We start from the raw sequence: 23819 nt of genomic DNA, 5'->3' as shown, positions 1-23819 counted from the left end.
AAAATCAGTTGCTTTTTCTGTCCACTAGATGGTGCTGATCTTTTTTTTCCTGGTGAGGTTAGCAGAGGTCTCAGTCAGCAGCATTTTGCAGGAAGTTCATCAAAACAAAGATGGAGGCACCGAATAAAGATATCAGAAATGTGCTGTCGGTGTTTAACTCAAACGTCTGGACTGGACTGGATTTTTGTATAGAAGGGAGGACTTGGAATATGACACATGCAATTTGCAAGCACTGTCTTATGAAAATACTCCAGGAATACTACGAACATGAGGACTCGCCTCACACGCCACCACCCAGAGATAGTGCTGGCTGCTGACGGCTAAGCTAGTGCTAAACCCGCTCCACCGAAAAATCAAAACACTGGACACACTTAGCTCGACAAAACTACCATCCAACTGTGAGAGAACGAAGAAAATGACAGAGTCCATCACCTACTTCATGTGCAAAGATCTTTGTCCATACAGCATTGTGAAAACTAAGGCTTTTCTTACATGCTAAAGTCACATGAACCCCGGTATGTGAGAGGCTCATGGTGAACAATGACCACTAAAGAAATTCTTATGCCGGGTTCACACTACACAACATTTTTGTCTGTTCCGACAGTCATTATGTCAGATTAGGTGATTGTGAAGTCATAAAATCGTGAACAACAGACATGACAGACTACACAGCGGTCCACGACCAATCATCGCTGGCCGTATTTCATGACTTGTGTGTTGTCGTCGGGTTATTCTTGTCCTGTTTTTATTATTATTGCTATTATTTCAGTCACTGTGTCTGCCCATGTTCCAGCCGAAATGTTAATGTAGTAACTTAAAAGCGCCACCAGGTGGCAGAAGCTACATTTGAAGTACAACATGCAAATGATTTAAGTCACTGTATCCTCCACAACAGGTTCCTGCATATGTTTCACAATAAAAACCTGTTTAGAAAATGTAGGGATTCTCTCAACCAAGATCATAAGGGGCTTTTAATTTTAAACAGATTTAGCTACGCTCTGTGTTCCTATTGGCCAAAGTGACAGCTGTGACAGGAGAAGTCATTAAAGACAAAAAGAAAATCAAACATGCTAGACTTTCTGTTGGGACATCGTGAGGCGTCCCGGATGTAGCACTGGTTGCGTCTACTATGACACACTACACAAGATAAAATGATGGATTATCACGTACGACACTTGTCGTTCACGATCCGAGCCGACATCGTGCTGGTTGCAATCTGCAGTCCTCACTGCTAGATGCCCCTAGTCACACTGTCCCTTTAAGTCTCAGCCTTAAAAAAAAAAAAAAAACAGTCACAAAATATGAATACAAAATTCATCAGATTCCCATATGAATCCATCCAATTAGATGTTCTCAGCCACTTTGCACAGAATTTAACCAGCAGGAAACTGACAGGAAAAAATCCCCCAAGGCCATCACACTTGTTAATTCAGTAAACTGCTTAAAATTCAGGCCACGGAGGACACATGTACACCTTTGCCGCTCATCCCTCAGAGGGTGATAATGAGGAGGCAAGAAAGAGATGATGGTCTGGAATGTAAAATGTGAAATAAAGAGTGAAACAACCTTTGCAGTGCAATTAAGAGTGACCTGCTGTTGAACCTGTTCTGGCCTCACTGTGTCCCTCGGGCAGTGGAGATGTGGGAACTGCTGACGGACATCTTACACAGGGGTCGCGGTGACATTGGACAAAATGCAGCCAAATTAGGTACTCACAGAGGATCTTCGAACAATTGAAACTGACATTTAATGTCACTTGACTAAAATTTATTAATTAAATTCTCAGTATGACAGTTGGACATTTTCCTCACAGGGAACAGGGTTGAGCCTGAGGCCCAAACAAACACTTGTAAGACTTTTTTTTTTAAATGCTTTTGCCTCCTTCTCGAGAGCTTGATGAGACGATCAAAACCACTCTCATATCTGTAAGATAATTATACATGGGAATTGTTGCTTGAATAACAGTTTGCCTACTGCGCATCTGGGTAAAAGTAGCAATATAAAATGCAAAGTTTAGGACAAGAGGAAGGAAACATCATAATCAGAATTGCAACGACAACATCGTTGCGGATAAGGAGTTTTTCCTTATCCGCTGCGAGGGTCATAAAGACAGAGGGATGTCGTATGCTGTAAAGCCCTGTGAGGCAAATTGTGATTTGTGATATTGGGCTTTATAAATAAAATTGAATTGAAATTGAACATCTCCAGACTTTCCAGGTTTTTATAATGAATATTGCCTTTTACATTAAAGGAAAAAAAAAACACAAACCAAAACAAAACAAAAACAGAATACTGCATTTCCAAAGCCAACCCAGAGTTGTCTTGCTTTGGTCCAAATCAGGGACTAATTTTGTCACAAAGTTGTATAATTGCCTAGAGTTGGTTCGTGTTCAGCAGCATTTACAAGCGGACCAGATCAAATGCCTTGTGTGAGAAAGCTGCTCTTGATTGGTCAGAATTTCAATGTGGGAAAAATCCAGGAAGTAAAGCAAACGTTGAAGAAGAGTACACTTGCAAGATAAATGTGACACTTTCTAATGTCACAATGGAGGGACAACTACGCAGGTTGATTTTAGCGCTGCTCATCGTGGACTATATTGCTGTCATTGTTCATTTTAGTCAAACCATACAGTTTGAAAACGAGGCGCGGCTCCAACTAGAAAACAATGTTTTGATGCATTGGATGTGCTGAATGTGCATATTAAGGCAGTACAGGAGGAGGTGCACATTAATAATCCTCCAGGACTGTAACATGCTCATGTTTAACCCAAACAATGTGTCATGTGACTGCAGTTGCTTCACATCCAGGTCAGAACACGTTCTCACCACAAACGAACTGCACCAGAGTTCGTTTGTAACCAGACTGACACCACCTCTTCAAGAAGGTCTCAGTCCGGTTGTTTTGGTGTCATTGCTGTGTTCACACCTGCCCAAACGAACCGCACTTACGGGGCAAACGAATTTGACTTCGATTGAAACGAACCAAACAGGGCAGGTGTGAAAGCACCTTGAAATACAATCCCAGAGTTTTTAAAGAAAAACAGGGTCAGCAGCGTTTTCAAAATTCTCTATTTTAGGGTTTCCGAGACACCGAAGTAGTGTGGACGTTAGGCGTAAATGTAGCAAAAGTCATGCCTTTTAAAATGAAAATGTGTTGGTGTGAATGTAGCCTGAGTGTATTTTCCAACTTTTTGAACTTCTCCTTAAATTCAATACTGCGCCTAACCTGTTTTTTGGGCCACTTGAGGGCAGTAGATACAAGCACTGACATATTATCTTCATCTCAAAGTTGATAGAACAAACCTGTTAGCAAACAACAGCTTGTTTACACATCCAGTAGACACAGTGCATATATTTACAAGCTAGCTGTTAGCTTTGTCTGCCATTTGGTGCTGAGTACATAATGTTCAGTTACAGTGAACTGCAGAGTGGGGTGAAAGTTATCTGTAGGTTCACCACTACACTATATTCATAATCATTCGAGCATTTGTTATTACATGAATATTGATTATAGAGGCTTTAAACTTTAATAATTGATTCCCCAGGGCACTGGTACAGTAAAATATAATCACCAAACATACTTCTTTGTGATCCTGCAGTCAGAACACAGCCTTATTTGTGGTCCGACCCTGTTGGCAAATATTGTAAAAACCCTGGAATAATAATCCACCATCAGCCCAAGATTTTACCGAAACTTTGAGGGATCCATGCTCCTCAAGACCACCCAAATGAGGAATAAACACAAAGCATATTAAGCAGAAAAACTAGTGTTTACATCAGTTTACTCACTAGATGGAGACATTTTATAGTTTTTATGTTACAGCCGCACTTAATCTGTTGAGCCAATAGCTCTCAGGACAAAAATATCTGCCTCATTAATTATGAAATAATAATAGATAACAGAGGATCTTGGCACTGTAATGCTTCTGTGTATCCCTGACTAAACTCTGCTGGCTGGAAACAAAACTTTGCTCCTGTAAAATGATAAATTCAGTTATATTTTAGTAGTGGCAAGGCTGTCTGTTTACTTGAGGCCAGCTCTGCTCTCCAGGCTTTTAATTTAAAGTTTCCAGGATGTGTTTCAGGATTGGGTTGCACCAGCCTCTCATAAATCCATTATTTAAAATTAAGTTTCTGTGTTTAAAGTCCCTCAGTTCTTAGAAAAAACTAACTACTTTCAAACAGTGTCAAGCCATTAAAACCTCAGAATGCTAGAGAACACTTTTGTAATGTAAGCTGAGACATAACTTCCAATTGTTCCCAACTGTTCCTTGTTTTATTTGTATGTACATTCAAATATAAGGATACACATACGGATAAATATGTTTCAGAGTTATTCACGCAGTCTAGAGTGGCAAACCTGATTATGCTAACGGAACTGATGTTGCTCAGTTATGTAGTCTGAAAACATTCCTGCCATAATATTTTGTGATTTTAGGTATACTGTGAAAAATAAATTAAAATATATCAAGTTTACATCTTTACACAAAAGTCAAATGTGTTAACTATATTTCATATTTCCTCTTTTGCTCTACAGTTAGGGTCATAGGGTTAGCAAGCTAATGTTAGCTTCGTCGGTTAGCACTAGTTATGTTAGCTACGCAATGCCTGGCAGTTGGTGTAACGTTAGGTATTGATAACAACTAACTGGGAGCGTATCTATGTTTCCAGGGTTGTATGTTTCCCGGGTTCTATGTTCCCCACTTAACCCTGCAAAAAAAGGATATGTTCCCCGCTTACACAAAAAAGGCTCTATGTTTCCCGGGTTCCATGTTGCCCACTCAACCAAGCGGGAAACATGGAACCCTTTTTGTGTAAGCGGGGAACATAGAACCTTTTTTGCAGCGTGAAGTGGGGAACATAGAACCCAAAAAACATAGAACCGTGGAAACATAGGGATGACCCCCAACTAATATACTACAGTATTTGATTAAATTCTGATTTGTGTTTTGATTTAGTGATGTGTAAACAAAACTTTGCTCCTGTAAAATGATAGTCAGTTATATTTCAGTAGTATCAAGGCTGACTGTTTACATGAGGCCAACTCTCTTTTGATTTAAAGTTTCCAGGCTGTGTTAAATAAATTAAATAAAAGACTTATGAAAGGCAAGTGCAACCCAATCCTGAAATTTCAGGATTGGGTTGCACTTGCTTTTCATAAGTCTTTTATTTAGCAATAAGTTTCTGAGTTTCAAGTCATAATTCCAAGTAACAACTAACTAGTTTCAAACTGAGCCATTAAAACTGCAGAATGCTAGACAACACTTTATAATGTAAGCTGAGCCATAATTTCTAATTGTTCCCAACTGTTCCTTGTTTAATTATATGTACATACATGGGTAAATATGTTTCAGATTTATTTATTGCAGTTTAAAGTGGCAAATCTGATTATGCTAACATAACTGATGTTGCTTGGTTACGTAGTCTGAAAATATTCCAGCCATAATATTTTATGATTTTAGGTATATTGTGTTATTTCAGTGAAAAATAATTTAGAATCCAGCAAGTTTCCATCATTATACACAGGTCAAATATGTTAATATTTCACATCTCCTCTTTTGCTCTTCAGTCGGAGTCATAAGGTCATAAGGTTGGCAAGCTAACGTTAGCTTTGTCAGTTAGCACTAGTTACGTTAGCCACACAACGCCTGGCAGTTAATAGGTGTAGGTATTAATAGCAACTAATACTGTATCTAAGTAGTACTTGATTAAATTATGATTTGTGTTTTGATTTAGTGATGTGTTAACAAAACTTTACCTCTGTAAAATGATAAAGTCAGTTATATTTTAGTAGTGGCAAGGCTGACTGTTTACACAAGGCCAGCTCCACTCTCCAGGCTTTTAATTTTAAGTTTCCAGGCTGTGTTTCAGAACTGGGTTGCACTTGCCTTTCATAAATCTTTCATTTAGTAAGTTTCTGAGTTTCAAGTCCCATAATTCGAAGTAACAACTAACTAGTTTCAAACTGTGTCGAGCCATTAAAAACTTCACAATGCAAGAAAACACTTTAATGTAAGTTGAGACATAACTTCCAACTGTTCCTTGTTTAAATGTACATATGTGTTTCAGATTTATTTATTGCAGTTTAAAGTGGCAAACCTGATTATGCTAACATAACTGATGTTGCTCGGTTACGTAGTCTGAAAATATTCCAGCCATAATATTTTATGATTTTAGGTATATTGTGTTATTTCAGTGAAAAATAATTGAAAATCCAGCAAGTTTCCATCATTATACACAGGTCAAATATGTTACCTATATTTCACATTTCCTCTTTTGCTCTTCAGTCAGAGTCATACAGTCATAAGGTTGGCAAGCTAACGTTAGCTTTGTCAGTAGCACTAATGGTTTACAACTAACTAGTTTCAAACTGCGTCAAGCCATTAAAACCTCAGAATGCTAGAAACACTTCACTAATGTAAGTTGAGACATAACTTCCAACTGTTCCCAGCTGTCCCTCGTTTTATTTGTATGTACATGGATTGATAAATATCTCTGTTTCAGACTTTTTCATGCAGTTTAGAGTGGCAAGCCTGATTATGCTAACATAGCTGATGTTGCCTGGTTATGTAGTCTGAAAACATTACTACCATAATATTTTGTGATTTGGGGTGTATCGTGTTATTTCAGTGACAGTAATTTTGCGAGTTTACATCATTGTCATCTATATTCCATATTTCTTCTTCTGCTCTTCAGTCAGGGTCATAAGGTTAGCAAGCTAATGTTAGCCTTGTCAGTTGACACTAGCTACCCTGACCATGCAACACCTAGTTAATAGGTGTAAGTATTAAAACATCTAATATCTACTACAGTTTTTGAATAAATTATGATTTGTGTTTTGATTTAGTGATGTGTAAATTAGCCACTTAGTAAAAACATGTCTTAGAACTGAGTTTGAACAGCTGATGCGACAGGCTAGCCTTACTTTCTTTCTGACACAGAGCACATCTTGGTACCACTTTACTTGGAAAGTCTACATACAGATAGTTTATAGTGTATTTCTAACTTTTCAACTGTTAATTAGCTGAGATTTAAGGATTCAATTGTCATTTTGTCTGTAGATTATATGGAGTTTGCAGGACAACTAACTACATATTCAGGATAATTTAATTGAACTTAAATGCTGCATAGTTTGATTTAATATTTTAAGTTCAACTAAATTATTCTGAGAATATGTAGGAATGTTCATAAATTCATAAATCTGTTAAACATCGACAGAATTAATTAAAACAGTTGAATTGTTGAAACTCACCTAATAAGCTGTTGAAAAGTTACAAACACCCCATAAACTATCTGTAGGCGGACCATCCAAATAAAGTGCTACCCACATCTCTGTGCTTTTGTCATTTTGAAGTGCTTTTTACTTATTTATTATATTAATGAACTGTTGAGTAACTATGTGTGGAACAACATTAGCCAAATATATGCAACAGCAGTATTTCTCTGAGAAAAAAATAAATCAATCAAATTTTCTTAATTAATCAAACTAATTGATGTATATCATTACCAGCCAAAAACAGGCTCACTTGTTTGGCAATTAATTGTAGTAACGACTAATATCTACTACAGAATTATTATTAATATCATTTAAATTAATTGATCAATTTCATTTTCAAATAAACATTTATGAATTACGCCATGGACTGATGTAAATAATTTAAATAAAACAATAACTGTAGTCACCTCCAAGCAGTGTATGAATCTTTAAAAAAAAAAAAAAAAAAAAGCATAGTTCATAAAGATATCATCACTTCAGCTGACATTCATATTATTTCTTTCTATGGGCATGAAAACAGACAACTATTTGGCTCATAAAACCCCGTCATGGTGCAGCAGTAAATCGACCGCACGGTGTTCAGTTACATCTATAACACTGATTCTTTATGAACATTTGCTGTAATGCTCTGTTGCATATTTAAGAACATAGCATAAATTATTGATACGACAAACTGCAGCTTTGAATGTCAATACATCTCCCTGGAGATGGAAAGTGAAAGAAACCGCCGATAAAGAAGTTTGATCAATAGAGATGGGGGGTTGAAGTCTGAGAGAAGCGAAGCGGAACAACACTGAGAAAGCAAGAAGAGGTAGACGAGTGATAAACACAGGGATGCTGATGAAGGTAAAAAACTGAGAAGTTGCAGAAGCTTTGAAAAAACAAAGCTGACTTGCACACACAGTTTTGCATGTAGGACACAGTTATACAACACATGACAATAACCACCTTATGTTGTGTTATGATATCAAAGGTCAAGATGTGCTTTGGTTAATTGAATTCCAAATTTATTGTTGCACAGCGGGGCCTCTCCATGTGGTGACAGCTTTGAAGGGCCCGGTAATAACGCACCCTGGGCTCATTGAATAAGTAGGTGTATTATTTGTGGATCTGGGTGTCGGGGAAAAGCAAAACATTCAGTAGTGGCGGCATAAAATATTGAACAAACTCATCTTTATTGTGGTTAAGTGTATCACACTGAGAGGCAGGATGCTGCTGAGGCTTGGTCAGCAAAGCCTTCCCTGGATAAATAAAGGTTTAGACTTTAAAAAAAACAAAACATTCTTTTTATTATTCATGCATATAAAATTGCATTGTTATTTACTATCTTAACTTGCATGGTCATTTATGATTGTCTACAGCGCTTGCAAAAACACACCTGAGGGCAGATTTATTTCAGCTGCATGCTGAATGTTTGTATTCAGCATGCAGCTGTGGTTTTACAGGTTGTTATACTGGGACTCAACCAGCCGTTTACTTATTTCTAATAAGGCTGATTACCTTTGAGTAGGAGGTGTGTATTAGAATAACAATTAAATTACCTTCTTAAGGCAAAATAAAAACATACATTTTTTGTTTAACTGTTACTTCACGGCCCTGTGATAGTCTGGCAACCTGTCCAGGGTGTACCCTGCCTCTCACCCAATGTCAGCTGTGATAGGCTCCAGCCTTGCTTCACGGCTCACCATTGTGTTCTCCTACATTTAGGACACAATTCACCGCATATTTTTGGCCCTATCATTGTCGTATCATCATTTGTAAAGTGTAGTATGTAAACTGACTTTATTGGGAGATGCCACTTTGGCAAGACCTCTGCCAAGCTGCAGACCACTGCAGCACAAAGAAAAAGCTGCTTTTCCTGCTGGGATTGTGCCCCCAAATGTGATATTTTAAGCCACAACCTGATCTTCTTCTAACCATAACCCAAGTATTTTTTGTGCCTAGACCTGACCACACGTTAACCACAGTGTTTTTGAAATATAAAGTTTCAGCGTATCCCAAACTGGTCTCATTCCTAATTCATCAAATACCAGCACTTGGTTAGTGGCCTTCAATGTCAGACACTGACACACCTTTAGCAGTGGTATGAGACACACTAAGCGGTGCCATTTTCTGATGCTCCAGGCAGGGGCGTCGTTTCAGCAAAAGCTAAGGTATGGCAATATGACATGATGTCACAGAGCTACTGATGATGGAATTTCAAAAATATGAACTTATATAAAACTTCACTTTGGTTTTTGACCTGTCAGCTTCATGTCCTTTGAAACAGTTTTCAATAGCATCGTATGTACTTCTGTTTCTCACATTCATAATACCTCATGTCTGCATGTAATGCACGACTTGGTGAGAGCAGTGAAAAATGCACGACTTGGTGAGAGCAGTGAAAACATCGGACCTATTTCGGCGCATATTTCAGCACCACAGGCAGCGAGCGGACATTTAATTATCATTAGTCATGTGTTTAACTTCACAGAAAATAAAGAAAATAAATTAATTACAAGCTCATTTCTAGAAGATAACCAAGGGGTCCGGTGTATGAAACACAGTAAAACAAAGGCCAATTTGGTACAATACTGTATAGGCGACTTTATTGGAGTGTCTCCAGAGACCGAAAATACAAGCTTAACATGCCGACATGAAGAAAAAACCCCACATACAATCAGACAAGCTTCAAGACATCATTTAGACAGGCTGTCTACAGCAGCAGAGCAAAATGCTTTTACAACACACAGATAACTCACATAACTTATAACTCGCGGAGGAGTGAAGTGGCGAACAATTTGATTCAATAACACTTGTATTCACTAACACTCGTGTTCACTGATGAGCATATTATTGACCTATTCAAGTGCAATACAATGAAAACAACCAGCCAGTGCGCCTCGGACTATCTAACATATCACATCTGATCACTTGCAACAAATATGAAGGACACTCACAAGTACGATGACTACAGAACCTCTCTCTTTTTTTCTCCCGATTCCAAGGTATGGCAGCTGCCATACCTCGCCATACCTAAATGACGCCTATGGCTCCAGGCAACTATCGTAGTATAAAGAGCAAGAAAGCCGGCATAGAGCAAAAATGAAGCCAAAATATCATGGATATGGCAGCTGCCATCTTGTGATAGTAACTTCATTTGGAGCCACAGTCTGCGCTATAGCGATCTCCACAGTATCTAGATCTTGCTCACACACCTATCCAGCCAATCTCAAGCAGTGCCTCTGATAGCAAGCACACTGATATACATATAGCTTTCAATCATCAGACCCTCTTTTTATTGCATAAGACAAATTTATTGCATAAATGAAAAAGGTATCTTGTACTTTGACCTTTTAGTTTGGCCCATGTCCCATCCGCTAACACGGGGGCGGGGTTTATGACCAATACTGCAGCCAGCCACTAGGGGGCGATCGAGATGTTTTTGCTTTACTATTGGGGAGCTGTCATGTCATCCATGGGTCAAACAAACTCTGGTTTCCCACCCCAAAGCCCACTGTTGGTGTCCCGTGTGAAACTAAAGGTTGATCAAGTTATTTTAGTAATAGCGTAGTTTGCTAGTATGTGTAGCATGCTATGCTGGTGACATATGCCACGTGATGTTACATTACGTTAATAACGAACATTGTGTTTTAAGCCAAACCATATTTTTTTTCTAAACCTAACCATGTACTTTAGATGCCTACACCTAAGAACGTAAACCTAAAAACAAAGTTTTTAACAAATGTAGTTAAGTCTATTCTGAAAAGAGACTGCATGTATTTCACAAGTGGAAACTGGACATTTCCTGTGACAGCTGAAGTTTATTCCAAAAAGACAAAATACATGTAACAAGCGTACATTGACACCAGGCCTGCAGGAAAGCAGTTTAGCCCTAAAGCCAATATTTTCCCAGTGGCCACTCGTGGTATTGCAGCAAAAAAAATCCCCTGCAGCCCAAAAATAGTTTTCCCCTTAGACCACAACTGTAAAAGTGACACCTGTCAATCTGTTGACAGGCCACCTCAAACTGTAAACAAGGTCAATTATGACTCCTTCTATTATGGGTTTTTGATCCATGGAAGTTAAATATTTAATATGTCTTTCTATTCCTTGAGCCTAGAAAAGAGATTTAAAAATCTGTGACGTCAGCCCAATGTAAAGTCTGTGAGACATGTGGGGACTCGTGGGCGGGGCCAGCAGGAGAAACGCTACTATTCATAATCAGTGAAAAATGTCTGGCCTATATGCCAGGCAAGGAATTCCATAGGACTGAAAAGTCGCCATGTTGGAATCTAGGTATTATTGTACATCTATGGTTGACAAGCTGTCCTCTAATGCGTCATATTTTGATGTGTAGGGCCACTGACCAAGTGTCATATTTAAGGAGTTGGGATTAAGAATGTGTTACGTATCGTCTACATAATGATGTGCAAATGTAACATATCCGTGGTTTGCAGAAACATTTAATGCCAACATTATTTCTGGTGATCGGGTTGGTATTTTACACATCCACAGAGTTTTGTGTTTATGATTTAATGTCTTGCAGCTGCCATAATGTTTATCACATAGTGAAGGAGATCAGTGTAATGGGCTCCCCCTGCGCTCAAAGGTGATCCACAGGAGCCCCACTTTATTTGTTGTTCCATGTTGCAAGAGCCACGGCCATGACTGTTCATGTGCTGTCAGCCATGTCATAAAGAGCATCTTTCAATCAGGCGTCATTGTGTGTCTGCCTCATACTCCCAGCACAAATCCTCTGTCAAACATTTGGTGTTCTCCATTATTACCATCACAACCTGTGAAACATGGTTAATGCCAAATTACACATTGAGACCGTGTTCTTAAAGCGTTGTCTTCCTTTCATCCAGCCTGTGTTTACATGCCCTGGTGGGATTACAAAGCAATATTGGAAAATGACAACATCACATTCGTGGTCACTCATCTGTGAGTCGGGATCATTATCGGATGTCATCTTTCTGGTTGCTGAGCAATTCTGCCCGCTGAATTGCAGAAGAAAACAAAATTGCAGAGCATAATCATAAAAACCCGTCAGCCTGTCAGTGATGAGATAAAATTCAGATGATTGAAATGTGTTTCTTTTTTGTGTTTGGTTACCATAAATTGGACTGTATAGCTCAGGAGCTCATCAACATGCACGTTTTATGCACCCCAGTCTGGGCTGTGCTGTGCTTGCAGTTGCATATTACAATTTATCTTACATGTAGGCAGCGATTTTTTTTTGTTGCTGATGCATTCACTTGGGGAAAAACACTTTAGCGTTGGTTTACTGTGATTAATAATTTCTGAAGGCATGGTTATCTGCTTGCCTGGCGCTCACATCCTACATGATAATCTGCAGTCTAATCCAATCATGTGCTCCTGATGAGTGGGACACTACTTGTGGATATTACCTCTGTTGGTACATCTGCATTTGCTGAGTGCACACTAAAAGAAATATGGCTGGAATTTGCAAAATCTTCTCTTTTCTCTCAGCATTTGCAGGAAAATCACCCGGCGTCCCTTCTCAGTCTTTCAAATTGAATATGACCGTGATAGTTTATGCTGCCATTACAGAGGCCGTGAAAGTGCCTAAATGGAAGATTAGACGCCATTTATCCTTCTGAAAAATATATTGTTTGGAGATTCCTAGACAGCGTTTTTCTAAGACATCAGCAGAATGTTTCAGTGGTTTCATTCATCATTATACCAGCCTCCTCTTTCTCACAAGAAATAAACAGTTACTTCTCCCCCACTGCCAAGGACTCCTCCTCACATATCCATCTGCTAGTTTAGTTTGCCTCCGAAGAAGACACAATTAATCATGCTGTCACACAATCTATGCATGAGTGCTACATGGCCCATGGCTACAAGGCACAGAGTGACACAGTCAAACAAAATAAGGGAGGATGTAAACTACTCTCTCTCATGTGCAAAAACCAGATTTGTATTATCGCCATGACCATGTGAGACTTTAAGTGTGAGAGTGTTGGAGTAGGCATTAGTCATCTTGCCTTACATAATTATTGGGTGCACTCAAAGTCCACTTTAATCAGTCTTCAGTCCAGCTGTCCTCAAAGATGTCATGCTCTTTCTGTGGGCCAAGCACAAAAAAATGGAAAGGAAAAATTAATATTAAAGGGAACCCATTATGCTTGTCCATAATTTGGGTCTTATATGTAGTGTTACAATGAAGAATGTTAATATTAAACGTGGCCAAAGTTTCAAATAATGAGATATGTAGAAGTAATCCCTGTAAACAAAAAGTTTTTCTACTTTGGCTACAGTGTGACTTCAGAGTGTGCTGGATTTCTTTAAATCATCATGTGCTCCAGGAACACTAACTGCAAGTGTTTACATAATGCTTAATGAAGCTACATGCTAACCTCAGGGAAATATGTAGTCTTGGTTGCCAATGTTGATCATTTCTCCCCGGGGGAATATTTAGAAGCTTATATTGGTGATTTTTCACAGTAGAAAGTGCCGCTATTCTCTGTTGCAATCAATTCTCGGCTGCAAGTTCACTGCTAACGTACGTACAACTACATGCAAATCCTAATCTTGTTTATTTCTCCTCAATTTTGGATCACATTCCTGCTGGAACATGCCTGGTTGTTGGTATTAGTAATGTTTCACTGTAGAAAGTGCTGCTAATTACTGTTACAGTTGTTCGCAGGCTGCACGTACACTGCTAACCCACATTGAGCCACATGCTAACATCAGAGATACCACTGGTTGCCAATGTTGTTCATTTCTCCCCAATTTCGGATCCTGTCCCTGCTGGAACATGTGGGACTGTGTTTGGAAGCTTTTATGGGTGATTTTTCACAATAAAAAGTGCCGCTATTCTCCATTACAGTCATTTCCCAACTTCAAGTACACTGCTACAGTGTAGCTACAAGCTAACATTGAGGAAATATGTAATCTTGGTTGCTTGTGTTGTTGATTTCTTTGGATTTTGGATCGATTCCTGCTTTAGAAGCTTTTATTAATAATGTTTTTCATTGTAGAAAGTACTGTTAACCACTGTTACAATTGTTCCCTGGCTGCATGTACAATGCTAACTTACACTTGGTTACATGTTAACATCAGGAATACCAAACCTTGGTTGCCAATGTTGTTAATTTCTCCCCGATTTCGGATCATATTCCTGCTGAAACATGTGCGATTGTGTTTAGAAACTTTTATTGGTGATTTTTCACAATAAAAAGTGCAGCTATTCTCCATTACAGTTATTTCCCCGCTGCAAGTACAATGCTAATGTACATGTAGCTACATGCTAACATCGGGAAAACATGTAAACTTGGTTGCTGATGTTGTTGTTTCTCCATGACTATCGATCGTATTCCTGCTGGAACATATCTGTTTGTGTTTAGAAGCTTTTATTCTGGATTTTTCACAATAGACAGTACCACTATTCTCTGTTGTAATCAATTTCTGGCTGCAAGTTAACTGCAGATGTACATGAAACTACATGCTAAAGTCAGGGAAATATATAGTCTTGGATACCAAACCTTGGTTGCCAATGTTATTCATTTTCTTCCTGATTTTGGATCATATTCCTGCTGGAACATGTTGGTATTTTTTTCATTGTAAAAAGTGCTGCTAATCACTTTTACAGTTGTTCCCATGCTGCAAGTAGACTGCTAATGTAATGTAGCAACATGCTAACTTCAGAGAAATGTAATCTTGGTTGGTGATGTTGTTAATTTCTCCCTGATTTGGGATGATATTCCTGCTGGTCCACTTGTGTTAAGAAGCGTTGATTAGTGGTTTTTAACCAGAGAAATTCATTCCCTGCCTGCAAGTGCATTGCTGCATGTAGCCACATGCTAACATCAGGGAAATGTAATCTTGGTTGGGGATTATGTTTCTCCTTGATTTCAAATCATATTCATTCTGGAACTTGTGCAGTCCTGTTCGAAAGATTTTATTGATTATTAAAAGTTAAAAAAAAGTGCTACTATTCTCAGTTATAGTCATTCCCAGGCTGCAAGTACAAAGTTAATGCTCTCTTTAGTTTCATATGATCATTATTGTCACGTACATATACTGTCATATATTAATATATACTTACTACATATTGTACCATAATTTACTTAAATTAATGTTATTGCAGCTATTATCATTACTGTCTGCCCTGCATCTATCTCTGTCTCTCTTTATGTATCATTTTGTCAGATGGATTACTGCAAATTTATTATGATGATCTGTTCCGCACACACTACATCTATTGCAGGTCTGTCTGTCCTGGAAGAGGGATCCCTCCTCAGTTGCTCCTCCTGAGGTTTCTACCATTTCTACCATTAAAGAGTTTTATTTTGGGGAGTTTTTCCTTATCCACTGTGACGGTCTGAAGGACAGAGGGATGTCGTCTGCTGTAAAGCCCTCTGAGGCAAATTGGGATTTGTGATATTGGGCTTTATAATTTGAATTGAATTGAATTGAATTCAATGTAGCAATGTGCTAACATCAGAGAAAAATGTAATGTTGCTGATGTTGTAAAATCTCTCCCCAATTTCGGCTCATATTCCTGCTGGAACATGTCTGGTTGCATTTAGAAGCCTTTATTGGTGATTCCTCATGTTTAAAAGTGCTGCTATTCTCTGTTACAGTCATTGCCCAGCTGCAATGATGGTGTAGAGACACTGACATACAGAAGACCCAGAAACGCTGACCCATCAGAGCAGACTGGGCTTTTTCAGGAAATAGACAGGCTCTGAAAGGAGCCTTTGAAGACAGGGGGTGAATACAGATGTTCCAGCACTGAAAGTATGAACCTGAAAATTTAGCACAATACGTCCTCTTTTAAAAAGTGAATTGTTCATCCCAACCACATATTCTGACTGTGTTTATTACATGCAGTTAATCCGTTTTCTAGGACTCATATGATCCATCTCATTAAAATGAACAAACTTAATCCAACAATGTGTGAAACAGAATACAGTAAGTGTTATAACAGGAACAGAATCACAGATGTGTGGTTACACTCCACGACTGTGACAGCGACTGAAATAAATAATTGGATAATGTTATATTTGGCTTCACGTTTGGGTATTTTATTTTAAGTCTTCATGAGTACATGACTGATCCTGTACCAGCACCCTCCCAAATAATCTTCAGATATAGCACGCCAACTAAATGAACAGCTAATATTGAAAAATGGAGTTTCTCCAGTTTCCCTCGTCAGTCCTCGGCTTGCTACCCTCCCTCGCTGTGTGTACGCAGGAAGTGACACCAACACAGCAGCGTCCCTGCTGACAAAACTGTTCATTTTGGTTCTGTCTGTGGAAAATAATAAGACATTAAACCCTGGGAGGGCTGGAGAGCCTTATGTTGCTCACAGCCTGTCTTCAGAGAGCAGCTTTGCCTCCTCCTCACCAAAGGAGCTTAGATTTGGGGGCTCCTGCCTCCTGCCACATGTCTGAGGCAGCTGTGTTATTATGGATGGAGATTACTGAGCGTTGGTGGGCAGAAGAGGACCTCAACTGATTATTAAGGAAACAAAGAGCACTGCCTGCTCAGGGTGGTCTGCTGGATCGCCGCTGGAACACTCCACTGTTTAACATCCTCTCATTAAAAGGGTCAATAAGGAGCACCAGGGTTCAATCAAAGACCATTTTGCCAAAAAATGTCCTAGATTTGTACAGATATTGTTGCTTTATGTTTAAGGGGTTCTTTGACTCACCAGTTACTGCAGAGGGAAGCTACAGCACTGTGCTGAATCATACTGTGGTAACAACTCAGAGAGTTGAAGTGAAACCCAGAAGTAAGAGCTCAAAATCCCACTGACATCTGATTTAAAGTAACAAATTCCCAGCCCAGTCGCTAGAAGGAAATTGTAGCATTGTACATTTCTGCAAACCATGGATATGTTACACTTGTGACAAGCTGACTTTGTCATCAGGAGGTGGAGGGGATGGTGGATGGTGTGACACTTAGGCACGACAGCTGTCAAGCGGCAGACTGCTGTTCAAGACCAGCAAACAACAAAAGCAGCTGTTATTTCGTGTTTCCTGTTCTCGTGTTTTAGCAATCACATATGTGTGTTTTGTAGTGACCCACTGCTGTTTTCCGGCTGAGATGGTGTCACGAAAGCAATTGTTTTTTACCAACATTCTTGCATTTTCAGTCAGGATTGTGCCCCTAAAATTTGGTATTTTAAGCCAAAACATTGGCCTCTAGTTTCGCAGACCGGGCAAGGCGGAGGCGCAGCGCACCTGCGCTTTGCCAACTCAATGTGGCCAGGCGGATCTTGCAAGTTTGGCACGCTGTGCGTGCTGGCGCAGCTACTCCTCTTTCCTACCTCCGTCCCTTGCATTGTTAATGTGCCTGATATTCTGGAAACCTGCCTGTGAGGTTTTGTTGACGTGTGCGCACTGTCCGCCAGTCAGCCAAACTTCCGCTACATGGCTGCGCTCCGCCTGTGCTGACAGTAGACCTGGTTTCAGCTGGCAAGCTTTTAGCGCACCTTCGGCAAAGCCTTTTGGCACGAAACTGTCACTGTGCCAAGCTGGATCTGTCGTCACCTCCCCCTGGTGTGCCGCCACACCCATCTCAGCGCACCTCGGTCTGCCAAACTAACAAACTGAGCACGCCTCGGGTTGCGCTGCTTGAAACTAGCTCTGCGCGGGGTTCGCCACCCTGCGCCATGCCGGGAAACTAGAGGCCATAATCTCTACCTAACCCCAATGAAGTGGCTTTTGCACCTAAACCCACACGTTGACCACAGCGTTCTTGAAATGTAAAGTTTCAACGTATTAGCTACATAATAACTTGCAAATATAACTGTGGGTTGCAGAAACATACAATGCTAATATTTTTTAATATGGTTGTGAAATCAAACCAACATTAACATAAAGCTACTCAACAGTGTGGTGTGTGGTTAACTCCATACGTTTATATGAGGAGGTTCCTTATAAAAAACAAACAAATTACAATCTGATATTGTTGTTATTTCAATATCTTTGATTTTTAGCTGATTTAAACGAAGACCATTAACGAAGACCTCAGGCCTGAGGTCATAACCAGTTAAACGTCACAGCTTGATAAATGAGGCGAGACCATGGGCGGATCAAAGGGCTGAAGCTAGTTCAGACATGTCTTTAAAGCAGTGGTTCCCAACTGGTGCAGTCACAGGAGTCCATATTTCTCCTTAGTCATTAATTCAAGGTCCACACAGTTCAATACATTCAGTGTCATACTTGTGTTTCATCAAGATAGTTTGCTGTCTCTGTTAAGTAGCTGTCCGTTAGTCACTCACTCTACAGCAGGAGTGAAGAATAGAAGCTCTGTGCCGGAAATTTACTATACTTAAAAATAAAGTGTGTTTCTTACAAACTTGACAGGTTTGCAAGTCACTTCACTCCATTCAGAATGGACCCACTTTTGGACCATGACCCGTCAGTGGGGAACCACTGCTTTAAAGAGTAACTTAACACCAAATCCACTTTGTTGTGTTCGTAAATTACATGTCACTTTATCATCTAGTAACTATAGATTCTGGACTCATTCATCATAATTTATTATTGATCATTGCAACATGAGCTATTTTCCTTTATCCAAATAAAATGTGATAAATACAATGCTTGATTTATGCTTGATGGATCTGCAATGGTCACGGGTGTCCACAAGGCCAAAGTGAAGTCACAACATTAGACACTGCATTTCACGGGGGTCCCACGCATCGGGTTTTCACCTGTATATGCATGTCAAAAATTTTCTGGCCACACGGATATGGATCGGTGGAGAACCATGCTGCAGACATGAGTCAGCTGAGTCATGTGTCAGCTCATCGCCATGTGACCAAAAGTATAACTGAGCCTTAAGACGTAACCCAGGCCACTCTGCCCCCGAATTTCAAGGCAATGTCATGAGGCTGGTGAGGGTAGCCCAGATGTGACATCACGATTCTCCATTTGGCCCACCCAGGCATGTAGTCTTTTTTTAAGGTATTTAGACATTTCTGTTGCACTTTGACGGTCTGTTTTTGTTAGCATGAGCATTTGAACACAAGATACTGTATGAGTAAACTACAGGGATGGGCATTTTAAGTAAATTCCATTTTCAAGTACTCCCATTAAATCATTATTCAGTCCTCATCTAACGTAAGAATAGGAATGTCACTTGGCCAACAATGGAAAACAAGTACAGCAGCAAGTACTCTATCCATTGAACGAATACTGACATCCAAATAAGTACTCAAGTACTCATGCCCATCCCTAGAAAATGATATTCTAATGTCTTAAATGGCAGTGAAGGCTAACTGGTAGCTAGCTAACTTAACCTTTCACTAACTGCCTATTGAAAATTTTAAGATCTGTATAATGTCACATAACCAATAAACTATGTGGGTCACCAAGCAACATCAGCCACACCGCTAAGATATCTTTATGCTTTAGTGGTTATAACTCATTTTACTAACTTAACATGTGTTACGCTGCTCAAAGTTTTTAAATGAGGTGATTTTGGCAGAGCTGGTTTAAAACAAGTTATAAAATTATAGCCTAAATACAAAACTAAGATCTAGCCACACAGCCAGATGCTGACAAACTATTCAACCTCTAGTTTTAGCCTTGATGACTTTTCTGTTTTTCTACCCTTGTTCCCTTGTGATTGTGAGACTAGATTAACTTCAATGAAAAAACAAAACAAAAAAACGTATAATTTGTTTGTGATGGCAGAGCAGTATCAAAACACAAATCTTTTCCATATCTTTAAGACTGACAACGAAGACACCTGAGGCAATTAGGCAAATTGCTGAACCTGTTTTGTTCCTCGTGTGATTATTTTCTGCCTCACACACTTTGAAATTGAAATAGAAAAGTGTTCTCAATTGCTGAGACAACAGTCGAGGCTGTGTTTATCTGCACAGAAACAAATCTCACGCTACTGCTTCTCAGTCAAACATCCTATCATTCCGCCCCAGTGATTTCATGCACGGGGAAGCTGAGGTTTGGGAGGATATATCAGGTAGGAGGGGACAGTAAGACCTCTGGTGTGGGAGCACCTTCTGATCGCAGACAAAGTGATTTGCTTTGCCCACATTCAGCACAGGTATATTATCTTTTTATTGCCTATAGGGCCGCTTAATCTCTAAATTGTTCTTATGGCACTTTAGTATATGCTTGAAAGGATACACAAGCTATTTGACTCACTCACTTACGCACAATTTGGATGGACAAAATTACAGCTGCATGGATCAAATATTTGGTAGGAAAGAGTTTCACTAAAAATATTAGATACATTCAAGACTTACAGCACTGTGTGGCATTTTCTGTTAATAATCTTCAATTAAACCATGAATCCTGTGAGATGCCTGAGGTATGTCATGTTATATTTCATACGTCTGACACATTGCTAATCAAACATTCAAGTTTTTCTTTCATATAACCCCTTGACTTTAATTTATTAAACCTGCGTGCATGCCTGGGTCCAGTTACCGTGGTGACTAGATCACATTTCCTCCTGTATAATGAAAACAAGCTCATCATCTCCGGGCTCCGTGCTTCTGCACCTGCTCAATACAAGGCTATAAATGTCTTAAATTACTAACACACCTATTGGACCATAAATAAGTAGCCTTGGGCAGTACATCCTTGAGAGGGGCCTGTGGGGCTCATGAGGAAGACGCTTCTGTATATATCAATGGTCACGGTATGCAAGGCTTTAGCAGGAAGACTTGGGGATAATCAGTGCGGTAATTTTGTACTTAACTGGATTTATACTAAAACCAGGCTAATACCCTGTATGCAGTAGATCCAAGTAGAACATGGCAGGATATACCAAAACAGATCAACAATGAAACATCTAGGCAATGGAAACGTTGTATGGACCCACTGGTTGTGGCTTTGAGCTGAATGCATGATAAAGTGCTTACACGAGGTGCGTTTCCATCTCCCTGTTTTTACGTGCATTTTCAATTTGCGCATAAAAACCTGAGTGGGAATGGACATAAAAGTGGGAAATACAAAGCAATCTCGAATTATTGCAAAAAAAAGTTTTTACACTTGGGGGAGGTGGAAAAGTCAGTGTATCGATAAAAGGTAAATGCGACTTAGTGCAATGAAAACATACTCAGTGTATAGGTGTCTATGTTCAGTCATGACATAGGCCTTCGGTCACTGCATAGGTTGCTGCAAGCTCTCTTCGTTGTCTCTTTTTACACTCTTACGTGTGCACACAGGGCTGTTAACAGAACTCTTCCTCGAGCCACAGAGTTGTAATATGTTTTAGAATAGATTTTAAGATTTTACTGATCGCTTTTAAGGCTCTTCATCAAGTCAAGTCTCTCTCCCAGCTATATCTACGACGTCTTAATGCCGCACACGCCAGGACGTACTTTGAGGTTCTCGGGCAGAGGTCTTTTTGAGGTCCAGCTGAAAACTAACGGGGACAGAGTGTTTGGTGTCAGGGCCCCGAGGCTCTGGAACAACCTGCCCGAGGAAATCAGATCAGCCGAGTCAGTGATCTCTGTTAAGTCCCTTCTTAAAGCAAACATTTATGGAAGAGCCTTTCCTGATTTTACTTGAGTTAGACTGACTTCCTCAGTCTCTATCAGTTCTTTAAAAAGCTGCTGTTTTCATGTCTTGTCTCTTTTAGTTATTGACATGTACAGCACTTTGCATTTCTGTTTTGAAAAGCACTTTATAAATAAAGATTATTAATATTATTATATAAATTGTTCAAAACTCTCCATTTCCATTGTCCAGTGTGCTCTTCGTTATTATACATCCATTGTTTTCCTTCATTTGAGGTTTGACTAGCACTCTTTTAATTACATCATCTTGTTGCACTCTCCCTCATTGGTACCTGACCGGAGAGCGCCGCTTACTGTTTATCTCAATGAATCAACTAATAACAGTAGTGAATGGAAAAGCACATAAATTTGCTTTTTGGGGGGTCAATTTGCTAAAATTTCAGTTAAAATTTGTGCTTTATTTGGACAGAAGTCCAACTAATGACACCACTAACATGCTGATGTCAAGCAGGAATAATTTTTACCATGTCCAGGGCAACATGAATATCCTTATTAAATTTAAGGGATAGCCATCCAAAAGTTGTCCAGACATTCCACCTTAAAACCACAAATGTGAACCTCATGGTGCACTAGAGGAAAAGTCAGGGGATCACCAAATGCATGCATCACTGGTTGAGTGAAAGGTTTGACCTGTTATTGGTGCTAAAGGAAAACTCGGGGTCACCAAAGTCTTTAGGATTCATCTTCTGGGAACCATGAAAATGTGCACCAAATTTAATGTTAATGTCTATCCGATAGTTGTCAAGACATTTCCCTAAAAATTCAGAATCTAAACCTCATGATGGCATCAGAGGAAAAGTCAGGACATAACCAAAGCCGGTAATCTCCATCCTCTGTGGACCAAGAAAATGTGTACCAAATTTCATGGTAATCCATCAAATAGCTGTCAAGACATTTTCCTACAAATCAGAAATCTCAACCTCATGGTGGCGCTAGAGGTAAAAGTCAGGATATAACCAAAGCCAGTAATCTTCATTCTCTGTGGACCTTAAATGTTTGTACCAAATTTCAGGGCAATCCATCCAATAGTCGTTGAGATATATTAGCCTGAATCAAAGTGGTCAACCAAACACCCGGCCAACAGACCGACAATGCCAGCCCATCCTTCAATTTCTCCGTCCACTTATTCACTCAGCCATTAATGCATCCATTTAAGAGCTGAAACATTTCCAAACAGAGTCCTCCACCAGGCACTCACCGGCTACATGTCTGCACAGAATCTGTCTGGCAGTCTCCCCATGTGATCTGAATCAACACCCGATGGTAAACAGTTCACCAGACTCTCACCTGCAAGCAGGAATGACTCACACCGAGGATTCAGTCATTTCTCTCATACCGAGTAGTTTTTGGCTGACTGTGGCTTGTAAACACACTGCAGTTGGCAGAACAGCATGTCTCCCAAACCTCAGGCTAGAAGGGCAGACCTGAACAAGCATGAGTGACAACATGATACATTGCTTAAATATCTGTCTAAAATGTCACAAATATTGTCAGATATCCCATAGATTCATCTAAACACACTGACAACTATTGAAATACAGTAACAGGATAATCATATTATAACTGTAAAAATAAGAGTCTACAGTATGGCAGTGTACAATGTTAGCATGCCTATGTTTAGCTAGCTTGGCATCATCAGACCAATTTGTAAATGCAAATTAGTCTGGAACCCCTCAGTTCAGTTTTGACGTCCAAGTGGCTTTATCAAAATACTAAGGCCGCCCCCAACCAAGAATTTTCCTAGTTGCCCAGTTGTCTTCATTTAGGGCCATTCGTCGACTAGTCGCCCGCATGTTTACGATATTAATTTGATTATTAAATGATATATTTTGGGCAGGGCAACACAATGGTTTGAGTTGAAGGTGTGAGAAAGAATAGTATCAGTAACATTGTTAACACTGTGCTACATTACAGAGAAATACAAAACCGTACTAATGAACCTTCATTAATATAGGCCTATATTTTATCTACAAGTGCACGTCACACACTGAGCGAGCCGCCTGTTAATGACGCTGTGGGCTAATG

At 39.6% G+C, this 23819-nt stretch overlaps 1 protein-coding gene across 2 annotated transcripts in view; it reads right to left on the bottom strand.

Moving 5' to 3' along the window:
- The window catches only part of klhl21 (kelch-like family member 21), a 75747-nt gene that overhangs the window by 27633 nt on the left and 24295 nt on the right, over positions 1 to 23819 (bottom strand). Inside the window, exon 2 of one of the 2 annotated variants that reach the window (XM_050066209.1) lies at positions 13275 to 13349. The exons of the other annotated variant lie outside the window; for it this stretch is intronic. The gene's annotated coding sequence lies outside the window, so the exon portion shown is untranslated. The remainder of the gene's footprint in view (positions 1 to 13274; positions 13350 to 23819) is intronic. 2 annotated transcript variants of the gene reach the window in all.

The sequence above is a fragment of the Epinephelus moara genome, chromosome 16 (genome assembly GCF_006386435.1).
Source record: "Epinephelus moara isolate mb chromosome 16, YSFRI_EMoa_1.0, whole genome shotgun sequence".
In the NCBI taxonomy this organism is placed as follows: domain Eukaryota; kingdom Metazoa; phylum Chordata; class Actinopteri; order Perciformes; family Serranidae; genus Epinephelus; species Epinephelus moara.
The sequence above is the reverse complement of the archived record's forward strand: the minus strand, read 5'-3'. Positions and strand labels throughout refer to the sequence as shown.